Source organism: Tasmannia lanceolata, unplaced genomic scaffold (genome assembly GCF_043159265.1).
Source record: "Tasmannia lanceolata isolate RefF3 unplaced genomic scaffold, GAP_Taslan_0.1 ptg000020l, whole genome shotgun sequence".
Classification (NCBI taxonomy): domain Eukaryota; kingdom Viridiplantae; phylum Streptophyta; class Magnoliopsida; order Canellales; family Winteraceae; genus Tasmannia; species Tasmannia lanceolata.
Genome location: NW_027518697.1, coordinates 33691247 through 33703907, shown reverse-complemented (window position 1 = coordinate 33703907; position 12661 = coordinate 33691247). Strand labels below are relative to the sequence as shown.

Here is a 12661-nt window from a genome sequence, read left to right as displayed (position 1 = left end):
CCCCTATCTTGTATTCCATATGATCTTTTTGTAATTGCATTAGAGGATTCCTCTGGGACCCTCTACCCTAGATTGTAATTCCTTTTCTGTTTAATATATTCTGGTCGGGGTCTGCCTAACCCTAATTTACCGAGCAAAAAAAAAAAATTACTAGCAACTATTATATATGCGAAATAAAGCTAGATATTGGATCTGTGAGAGAGCTAGGGCAGAAAAAAACAAGTGGGACCTATCATTTATTCATCCATACCGTTCATATGACTGGGCAGTGCTATGGTTTTACTTATGGTAGGCCCCGGATCATAGACGAATGAAAATTTATTGATAAAAATTGCTAAAATAATTGTGAACAGTTTCAAAACCAAGTTCTAAAGAGTCTAACCCATATAAAATACATACTGATTTCTCTATACTCTCTTTCAATTCGTTACAAACATCCCTTATAGTCAGACTCGTCTGATCGTAACATATTCACAATCCTAACAAAAACCAATATTACTCCTTACGCCACGCCAGCCACCACTTCAACAGCCTTCTAAACGGCATGGTTGCTGCCGTTAACGGCAATAGATGCCGGTAGCACCGTTCCTTCATCATTTCTGAACTCCAAGGCAATAGCCGTCAAGTCCCTATGGTGCACGTTAACCTTGAGCCCATACTTCATAAACAAGGTAAGTGGCATCTTTTGTTTCACATGGTGGCCCGGTGCTAATGTGAGCCGGTGTCGTAGCAATACCGCGGCAGCAATAGACTTCATTTGTAGATAAGCCAATTCTCTCCCTAAGCAGATCCTAGGGCTGATAGGGAGAAAATACGATAGGACCGTTAGAGCCCGCCACGTGTTACCCTTATACCAAAAGAATCTAATTATGATCAAGAAAAGTATAAAGACAAGTGTTGGGGGAAAACTAAATAAATTCCCCTTTTACTTTGGACACATGGCATACATGCTAATGCATGGCAAGTACTATGACAAGTGGCAAACATGCTAAAAACTTGCCATGCACAAGGACACATGGCTTATACACCAAAACATGGTGTAAGAACTCTAAGCCTATAAAAGGCGCCCCCTTGCTCAACGGTAAAGAGAGACGCTTCTTCCCCCCATAAGCATGTTTATCTCTATTAGTCTTGCTTAGATACCTGTGATACCGATACCTGACTTGAGCGTCGGAGGGTGCTCCGAGTCCCCACTCCGGGGCCCTTCTAACGTTGTTTTCTATGAGCGCAGGCACCCATGAATAGGAGCTCTACCAACCTAAGCTGCTGGTTTTGCCGATAGCGCTCGTCCGACGCCCAGATCCGGATTTTGGCATCATCAGATTGGCGCCATCCGTGGGACCCGAAAGAAAAAATAAATAAATCTAAGCAGGACACTGGCTTCGGAGAAAATCGCAATGGGGGCAGGAGATGGACCCCTCTCTTGGATCCCCATCCGGGAAAGCACTGGGGACAAGAGGTGAAATCCGCACGACAAATCTACGCCGTGATGGAGGAGGTTTTCGGCAACTCCTCTCTTACAACGAAACTATATGGCTGCAAAGATTTCTAGTCGATCGCCCCGGCGGAAAAATCTCTTCCCCCAAGATGCCCGCCTTCTTCAAGATCGAGATGAAGGGAGAACACAAAAACCAGTGTGTGCGAGCCTCACAAGGCTGAGGCCGAGTTGGTGTTCAAGCATCCAACGTGGCCCGCAAACAAGCCGAGCCCGTAGATGGCCCTCCAAAGTCCAAAAACACCTGAAAGCATCAGAGACCCAAGCGATCGAGAAAAGCATCTTTATAAAGACCCTCTCCCAGCAACTCTCCATGTCACAGACACAATTCTCCGGATTCCCCATGGATAGATGTCCACCGACATGCCTGTGATTGCACCAATCCCCATCGACATGTTTTGCCAAATACGATCTAAAAAGGATGACATAGTGGGGCAGATCATCAACTTCAACTGTGGCATCACCATTATCTCCATCGCTTCTTCCTTCAACACTGCTCTTGGACCTCGCGGAGGCCCTCTACCAACCGCGCGATCGCAGACCCAGATTTCAAATCGCTAAGTAAATAATCACTATTGAGGTTTCTAAACCATGCGTAGAGCTGTGTTCTCCTCAAAATATCTTGGTTGCAATTTTATCTTATTGAAATTCTATGTTTGCTTTTGAAATATCATCTGCACGATTAATATTTGTGTTGAAGTTATTTCTCTAGGACAAGCTTAAAAGTTCCGGCAAGGCTGGGCTATAAAGTCCTAGGCTGAGATCAAAAGCCCTCTTCGAGGCTAAGCATCGCCGAAAAAGACCCCTCCGAGGCACGACATCAACGAAACTCGGATCCCACCTTATGCGGTCATTGATACCGAGGCACGACATCAACGGAGCCCGGATTCCACCTTATGCGGTCGGAGATACCGAGGCACGACATCAACGAAACTCGGATCCCACCTTATGCGGTCGGATATACCGAGGCACGACATCAACGGAGCCCAGATCCCACCTTATACGGTCGGAGATACCAGAGCACGACATCAACGGAGCCCGGATCCCACCTCATACGGTCGGAGGTAACGAGGCACGACACCAACGGAACCCCAGTCCCTAGAAGCCGGAACATGGACAGCCTCCAAGAGTTTTACCAGTAAAAAGGAAGGAGCCACGTGTATCTCCATTTTCGGGTCCACGATGAATAAAGGGCCGGAAAAAAGACAGGGAGTGAGACAGAGGTAGCATCGAGGCTGATCCCCCCGAGAATACCCTAAAACGCTCCCCATGAAAAAAAAGACCTCCCCTTAAAGGGCAGGTGGGACCCATTAACCCCGAGCTGATCACTCGAGGGGAAGATAGTCCTTCCACAAATAAGACGCCCCACTGGGGTGCACTAGATACGTCCTCACCAAACAAATTGGAATTCAATACCAAAAAAGGCTCGGACCTCAGGACAAGGGCCCGGCCTTACCACTACAATTCCACCAGATGGAAAATACCAAGTACGGTGGGAAAGGCTCAGAACCCAGCACAAGGATCCGGCAGGGCCACTACAATTCCACCAGATGGAAAATACCAAGTATGGTGGGAAAGGCTCAGAACCCAGCACAAGGGTCCGGCAGGGCCACTACAATTTCACCAGATGGAAAATACCAAGTACGGTGGGAAAGGCTCAGACCCCAGCACAAGGATCCGGCAGGGCCACTACAATTCCACCAGATGGAAAATACCAAGTACGGTGGGAAAGGCTCAAAACTCAACACAAGGGTCCGGCAGGGCCACTACAATTCCACCAGATGGAAAATACCAAGTACGGTGGGAAAGGTTCAGAACCCAGCACAAGGATCCGGCAGGGCCACTACAATTCCACCAGATGGAAAATACCAAGTACGGTGGGAAAGGCTCAAAACTCAACACAAGGGTCCGGCAAGGCCACTACAATTCCACCAGATGGAAAATACCAAGTATGGTGGGAAAGGCTCAGAACCCAGCACAAGGGTCCGGCAAGGCCACTACAATTCCACCAGATGGAAAATACCAAGTATGGTGGGAAAGGCTCAGAACCCAGCACAAGGGTCCGGCAAGGCCACTACAATTCCACCAGATGGAAAATACCAAGTACGGTGGGAAAGGCTCAGAACCCAGCACATGGGTCCGGCAGGGCCACTACAACTCCACCAGATGGAAAATACCAAGTACGGTGGGAAAGGCTCAGAACCCAGCACAAGGGTTCGGCATCACTACTACCATTCCACTTAGATAGAAACAGAGACCGGTCGAGCAAAAATGGCTCGGTCTCAAGACAAAAGTCCAGCCACCCTACTACCATTCCACTTAGATGAAAACAGAGACCGGTCGAGCAAAAAAGGCTCTGACCTCAGGACAAGGGCCCAGCATTCCCACTACAATTCCACCAAATGGAAAATACCAAGTACGGTGGGAAAGGCTCGGAAGATTCCCATTAATACCCTCGTCACTAAATTCTTTGACCAGACAAAGGAACTTACTCCCTTGGTCCATTTAATGGACCAAAGGAGTAGGGGGTATTATGATAGGGAGAAAATACAGTAGGACCGTTAGAGCCCGCCACGTGTTACCCTTATACCAAAAGAATCTAATTATGATCAAGAAAAGTATAAAGACAAGTGTTGGGGGAAAACTAAATAAATTCCCCTTTTACTTTGGACACATGGCATACATGCTAATGCATGGCAAGCACTACGACAAGTGGCAAACATGCTAAAAACTTGCCATGCACAAGGACACATGGCTTATACACCAAAACATGGTGTAAGAACTCTAAGCCTATAAAAGGCACCCCCTTGCTCAACGGTAAAGAGAGACTCTTCTTCCCCCCATAAGCATGTTTATCTCTATTAGTCTTGCTTAGATACCTGTGATACTGATACCTGACTTGAGCGTCGGAGGGTGCTCCCGAGTCCCCACTCCGGGGCCCTTCTAACGTTGTTTTCTATGAGCGCAGGCACCCATGAATAGGAGCTCTACCAACCTAAGCTGCTGGTTTTGCCGATAGCGCTCGTCCGACGCCCAGATCCGGATTTTGGCATCATCAGATTGGCGCCATCCGTGGGATTCGAACCCACGACCACATGGTTAAAAGCCATGTGGGAAAGGCTCGGACCTCAAGACAAAGGTCCAACCACCCTACTACCATTCCACTTAGCTGGAAACAGAGACCCGTCGAGCAAAAAAGGCTCGGACCTCAGGACAAGGGCCCGGCATTCCCACTACAATTCCACCAAATGGAAAATACCAAGCACGGTGGGAAAGACTCAGAACCCAGCACAAGGGTCCGGTCACCCTACGGTTATTCCACTTAGATGGAGAAAAGGCCCATCGAGAAAGAACTGCCGAATGTAGCAGCACGCCCCTTCGCCTTCCCAGATTCCCATTAATACCCTCGTCACTAAATTCTTTGACCAGACAAAGGAACTTACTCCCTTGGTCCATTTAATGGACCAAAGGAGTAGGGGGGTATTATGATAGGGAGAAAATACGGTAGGACCGTTAGAGCCCGCCACGTGTTATCCTTATACCAAAAGAATCTAATTATGATCAAGAAAAGTATAAAGACAAGTGTTGGGGGAAAACTAAATAAATTCCCCTTTTACTTTGGACACATGGCATACATGCTAATGCATGGCAAACACTACGACAAGTGGCAAACATGCTAAAAACTTGCCATGCACAAGGACACATGGCTTATACACCAAAACATGGTGTAAGAACTCTAAGCCTATAAAAGGCACCCCCTTGCTCAACGGTAAATAGAGACTCTTCTTCCCCCCATAAGCTTGTTTATCTCTATTAGTCTTGCTTAGATACCTGTGATACCGATACCTGACTTGAGCGTCGGAGGGTGCCCCCGAGTCCCCACTCCGGGGCCCTTCTAACGTTGTTTTCCATGAGCGCAGGCACCCATGAATAAGAGCTCTACCAAACTAAGCTGCTGGTTTTGCCGATAGCACTCGTCCGACGCCCAGATCCGGATTTTGGCATCATCAAGAGCCAGCATTGAACGATACAAATCGAAACGAATCGTGCGGCTCAAATTGCTTCCCATCGGCCGATAACCACCTCTCGGGCTTAAAATCCAAGCAATCTTCTCCCCAAACAGACTTCATCCGGCCCGCCGAGTAGATAGAATACGTGATGGCGGACCCCGCCGGAACGAAAGTTCCGTCCGGCAAAAAATCATCTGAAATCACGTGCTTTGAATCTTCCGGCACCGAAGGGTAAAGTCGTAAAGTTATCGATAATGCGGCCTTGAGGTAGATCAAACGGTCCACCTCTTCAAACCCAAGTGGGTCCTCCACCCATTTTTTCATGTCATTGCCACGTGTCTCGATCAGAACGGTGCAGATCTCACGTACGATCTCATCCTCCACCGTTGAATGATTGGACACAAGCCTGAAGAACCATCTCAGCGCCACTGATGACGTGTCACGCCCAGCTAGGATGAAATTGAGCGCCACTTGTTGGAGGAACTTGTCTGAGAAGGATTCTTTCTTTTTCATAAACCTTGATAACAAGTCATCATGTGGGACCCCTCCTTGATGTTGACTGGACAATTCGAGCTTACGTGTATTGATGACTTTAGAGAGGTAGTCGCCTATGTTGGCTAGGCTCTCGCTCAAGCTGACTTCCAGGCCCAGCCGGAGCCATTTCTTTAACTTCCAAGCAAATTCCGGGATTATGAAGCGTTGTAGGCTGGCCTCTGTGGCTCGATCAAAAGCCAAGGCAAAGGCATTTTCCGGAAGCCCTGGCGCCAGTGTTTCCGGATCGGTACCTGTTAAAGTATAAAAGATTAAATAACCGCATTTCCAATAGCTTAAGGTTTTAATTTTTAAAGTAATTGGTTGTTTTACATGGTACCAAAGAAGAGGTTTTCCGTTCAAAACTCCTTGATGTTAAAAATCAACATCTAATGGCCAACCCCAAAAGAAGGGCCACATGTGTCACGTGTAGGCCAACCCTAAAACGAAGGGCCACATGTGAGGGGAGCTTTAAAAGCGTAAAAGATTAAGTAACGCTATGGAGTAATTGGTTGTTCCTTGGTTTAAAACCTCTTGTTATTAAAAATTTACATCTAATACAAAGAGGGGCCACATATGCCACGTGTAGGCCATGTGCCACTTGTAGGCAAACCCTGAAAAGAGGGGCCACACACAAGGGGCAATGTTAAACTATAAAAGATGGGCAGTGATATTCTCCCCTTGGTGGATATTCCCTCCCCCCTTAACAGATATAGAAAGGGGTGGAGGCACCGTTAACTCCAAAAGGCTTAAAAGTTAACGATTTCTGTTTTAGGGGGGGGGGGGGGGGCGGGGGTTATATCACTGCCCTAAAAGATTAAGGGAATAACGCTGCAAATATTGTCAAAGGTGAGCCGGAGGAGAAGGTCCTGGAGGTCAACAGGCTTGGCTTCGAGCTGAGCCATCTTCAATATAGGGCAAAACCGTAGCTTTATGGCTCGACTCACCCATCGAGCCATGGCTTGTCGTAGGGTCCTAGTCGTAAATTCAAAGGCAGCTGTCTTCCTTTGTAAAAGCCAAGTTTCACAATCCGAGTTGAAAATCCCCTCGCCCAGTAGATCGTGAAACACGGCTTGCCATGTGGGGCCCTTTGGATAATTGTCAAATCGTGTCTTTAGCACGTGCTCGAGGTTCTTTGGATCGCAAGTGACGGTCACGAGCCCTTGCTTGCGGGCTAGAAAACGGTCGGCCCAGATGCATGTTTGGTACGTGCCGCCACACGTGTCGAGATTCTCCGCAATCCAGTCGTGCATCCTATGGATGTTCTCGATTAGCCCTGGCAAGCTGCCCAATAGCGGCCAAACACGTGGACCCTTCAAGGACCGTACCATGAACGTGAACCACAGTAAGTACGCTGAAATGGCAGAGAAAATCAACAGAAGCGATGATGTGTCCATGTGAAACTGTCAAATTCACCTCTACAACTGATAAACCGCTGGACCCACTTCCGGAAAACCACTCTCAGGTTATCCTCATCGGGAAACCACTTCCGGTGCCGGAAATTGAACACTCTTAAGACCTAAAGTTCAAATCAACGTAAAACATAAGAGAGAGAAATTTAAAAAGTATAATCTTCGATGAATGTTCTTTTTTTTGGTACCCTATAGGAAATTGTTTTCACATTTTTTGAAATTGTTTTGAGACTTAAGGAATGTAGACTCACAGGGACCCTTGCAAATTCAAGGGCAAAGGGTTCCCCATTTGGTCAAATCCCATTTAACACGGATGATCTTAATTTTATGTGCAATCTTAAATGGGATTTGGCCAATGAGGGTACCCTTTGCCCCTCGTGAATCTAGCATTCCTCCTTAAGACTTTTACAAATATTTTGAGAAGAGTGATAAATTTAGGGCAGTGATATTTCCTCCCCCATCTTATGGCTATTTTCCCCCCTTTAACCGATTTTGTTAACTTTTATGCTTTTGGAGTTAACCGCTGCTTCTCCACCCCTTCATAAAGGGGGCAGGAGGGGGGAATAGCTATGGGGGGAAGGGGTATGTTATGTGCATAATAATTATGGTGTGGGCGGAAGGCTTGGAAAAAATTAGCGAAGTGATCAAAGAAATGCGTAAAGAAGGAGCAAAGTTATATCTTGAGAAAGTTGACGCTCACGTAGAGAAAATCGTGAAAATCAATGGCAATGAAGATGAAAATTTTTATTCCTTTCCAACTTCGAGAGCAACAAATTATAAAAGCGGGGTTCGAAAGATCACGGTCGTTACTTTTGAAGAATACAAAGGTCTAAAGTTGATTGTGTTTCTCAATCGAAGTGTGCCCAACAAGATTTGGGACCTTGGCGGAATACAATATTTTCTAAATTCGACCTTGAGGACAAGGTCGATTCTAAGGGGGAAGGAATGTTACGTGCATAATAATTATGGTGTGGGTGTTAGTTGTGGGAATGTGTTTTTAGAGTTATAGGTGTAAGTTATGGTGTATGTGTTAAGTAGTGGGTGTTAGTTATTTGTGATGTGTCTTGTTAGTGGGTAAGTGTGCTTGTGATGTGGCACTCTCTCTTGCTTGTATTTATGTAGTAGTAATCTAATTCAATGAAAAGAAAAAGAGAAGATAATTTACAGCAAATGAGACTTTGTTTTGGAGAGTCATGGTTCCTCTCGAATTGAGCCGCTAGGAGGTCCGGTTGCCTCGAATCAACCATTCCCTTCTCTTTTATTTTGTTTATTTCCGTTACGGCCGATTAGGCACGTAACAATTGGTATCAAAGCGGTAGATCCTACACCATGGCTGTGCCGTTAGAGCATTTAGAATCCCTACGCAATGATTTCCGGCAAATCAAAGTGAATTAATGATGGAGGAGTACTGACGATCACGAAAGGCTTGGAAAAAATCAGCGAAGAGATTAAAGAAATGTGTAAAGAAGGAGCAAAGTTATATCTTGAGAGTTGACGCTCATGTAGAGAAAATCGTGAAAATCAATGGCGATGAGAATGAAATTTTTTTTTTCCTTTCCAACTTCGAGAGCAACAAATTTTAAAAGCGGGGTTCGAAAGATTACGGTCGTTACTTTTGAAGAATACAAATGTCTAAAGTTGATTGTGTTTCTCAATCGAAGTGTGCCCAACAAGATTTGGGACCCCGGTGGAATACAATATTTTCTACGACCTTGAGGACAAGGTCGATTCTAAGGGGGAAGAAATGTTATGTGCATAATAATTATGGTGTGGGTGTTAGTTGTGGGAATGTGTTTTTAGAGTTCTGGGTGTCAGTTATGGTGTATGTGTTAAGTAGTGAGTGTTAGTTATTTGTGATGTGTCTTGTTAGTGGGTAAGTGTGCTTGTGATGTGGCACTCTCTCTTGCTTGTATTTATGTAGTAGTAATCTAATTCAATGAAAAGAAAAAGAGAAGATAATTTACAGCAAAGGAGACTTTGTTTTGGAGAGTCACGGTTCCTCTCGAATTGAGCCGCTAGGAGGTCCAGTTGCCTCGAATCAACCATTCCCCCCCGTTTATTTCCGTTACGGCCAATTAGGCACGTAACAGGGTAATATCACTCCCCTAAATTTACCCCCTTCTATGTATGAATTCACATAGACGGTACAGCCCATACCATAGGATGATCCAAACCATCCATTTGATGGGCCACAATGTAAATAGGTTGTGTCCCAAAAATCATTTCCATAGCATGATCCCAACAGTCCGATCTATAGAAGTTTCCATAATCTCAATCCCTTTATAGGTCGGACGGCTGGGATCATCCTATGTAAATGATTTTTGGGACACAATCTATTTACGTTGTGGCCCATCAAATGGACGGTTTGGGTCATCCTATGGTGTTCCATTTTGAAAAATAAGGGGTGAATTTATCACGGCCCATTTTTATTTTATTTTATCAAAACATGTATAAAATTATGTTTCCACAGTAGGGCATTCGTACATTAGAAAACACAAGCATGAGAAGCCAAGAACCAACATTACCCTTTTTTCAAAGAATGCCGCATTACTATTGATAAGGACACCCCACCACCGGAAAACCTTGATTTATTGCCGGAATAAGAAAAACCCTTGTTGGAGAACTGGATTTTACAACTAGTTGAGAACTGGGTTTCCCTCGAAATGCTTAGGATGAGAAATGGGAGATGTAAGGTAGTTTAGAAAACTGAAAATGAGGAATTTATAGAAGGGTACGTTGACAAGTTCAAATGCAGAGAAGCATTTACTAATGCCAGACTGTTCTATGATTTCACCATCTTTTCACCTCTAGCATGAATGCACTACTCATCTGAAACCTCCATTAAATGGTGTTAGTGGCCGTTGGGAAATTTAGAAAAACACCACTATTGAAAGCCACTCTCTAGTTCTCTGTGATGAGTTTTATATGGATCAGTTTTCATTGCCGATCTTACCAACTTATTTGGGGAAAGGGGTGTCCTTAAATTCACGCATTGAATTAAATTGGTTAATAAATGAGATCGGTTGGGAAAAAAATGGGGAAAAGAGAGAAGGAAACCGCTCAACTGTTATCAGTCATTACTTAGTTAATGGTTCTCTTTCTTTATCCGTGTTTAGAAAGAGTCGGTTTTCGGTGTGGCTATTTGTGGTTCAGTGAGCGACCCACCACAGGGCAAACAATCCGGTGCACCCATTTGACACCTATAATGATCTAGACCGTTCAACATGTAGACTCAATCACGGGTGAGATTGTTATTGGAAGGGTTTTCATCCCCGATCAAAATCGCTAAGTGCAGCGGAACTAGAAATCGCGTAGAACAAAAAATTTCTCGTTGATTTCGCCCGTTATTCCAGGACATTAGGGTCTAGATGATCTGATGGTGATTCAAATAAAAATATAAGACATAAAAATACCTTTATGACTGACTGTAATATCAGCTTCCACTTGATATACTCCTCGAACGGCCACGAAAGATACGATCGCCGCAGACCCGCAAGTTGAACCGATGGATTCTTTCAAATTGCAGGAAGGGAAGTTGAAGAATGTTTCTTCAAACATATATACTGATCTATATCAGTACCTTTGGATGAAATTTTGAATTTTCTTGATGGAGTTTTAGGTTTTCTCAAGGTAACTTGAACTAGAATTAAAAAACTAGGAGATAAAGAGAGAAAACTTAAGAGGAGAAAAAAAAGATAGTCTTGGATGTTTCTCCAAAGAGTAAGAATGAATTTTTCATCCTTTGGTAGCTTCAAAAAATGATCTATAATGATTTATATATATAGAGTTGGTTTCCTACTTTGATAAATTCCTACAGTTTCTCACATAATTCGACTCAAATTGGGAAAACTAGTTAAGTAGACTTTGATTATTGGAAACCAATACAAAGGAGGAAGCTATGGAGGTTTCCTACCGTCATTGGGAATGTTCACAACCTTGGAAAAACGTTCCAAATTGGCTCAAATCAAATTCCTAAAAAATCTCCAAAAATCTCGCATACATTCTCTCCTTTTACACTTTCCTGCTACAAAACTGCTGACTGATTTTCAAGCCTATTTTTGGACTAGTAGATGGCCGAATTTGGAAACATCATAAACTATAAAGTCGTAGCCCTTTGAAAGACCTTTCCAATGAGTATTTACAAACTCAATTTGGCCAAACGGTCAAGGAGTTATAACTATTTTAGTAAAACGGGTCTATAAGATAAATACACATTTGTTATTTAATTTTCTAATTAATTAAACTTATTTCCTCCCATCCAATGAGATAAAAGTTGCATCCATAATAGTTTATAATTTCTAAAATACCCCTAAATTAATAATTAACACTTTGGGTATTCCAAAGGTGTCTTACAGCGTGTATACACCAAAGGAACTACGTAAATCTTTTCCCTCACATCAAATGGGACGAATCTAGTCCGCCCATGCAATCTAATAAATTCGGGACCCTTATTCAAATGATATAAATGGGTCATTCGAGTTTTGAGTGGGATTGTTGCAAGGATCTGCCAGTCGATCCTACAGAACCAAAAAATGGGCCCCACTGCGATTTTGCTTAGTAGTCAATGACTACAATCACATTGGATCAATGGCCTCCATCGAGACGTAACCGTGAAGATGACCGTCAAATCATCGTACCCCTAATCACATCTAATATGTGCAAGTCCTTTCTCAATTCTACATCTACTGAATTGAGTCCTACGAGGGGTGGACAACTACTATCCCCTGGGCCCACGGACAGTATAACCTCCAGTCAAGCACTTAGGGCCGGCAAATGCATTTGTAAACTCATTTAAAAAACAATCAAGTGTTTTAGTAAAACCTTTGATAAACCATTTATCAAATCCGCTTGACCAAGTAATTTTATAGGCCTACTGCTCTGACCGAAACTGTAGATGATATTCCCTTAGTTGGGGAGAAGAATTCCATGTCGGGTATCACTATTAGCCTCGTGGGTTTGTCTAAGACTCTAGTACTACCCTCTGGTGATATCTAGAAAGACCACAGTTAGATAGGCCAAGAATCAAGGGCGGCCCATAGACCAGTATGACTTATCAAGTATAACGACATGTAAAGGATCCTGTCTGGTAGAATAGCCTTACTAACTCTTGTCCACAGGTTATTCTAGTGTGATCTTGTTCAGTGCGCAATCCCTATTGTTGCACCCACTCTTCTTGCTTAGGGTCTACTACCAAGTGACTGAGATAAGCCACT

General features: G+C 44.1%; 1 pseudogene; it reads right to left on the bottom strand.

The window, feature by feature from the left end:
• Nucleotides 1-535: 535 nt before the first annotated feature.
• Nucleotides 536-10099, bottom strand: LOC143853979 (cytochrome P450 86A8 pseudogene; annotated as a pseudogene).
• Nucleotides 10100-12661: the final 2562 nt, after the last annotated feature.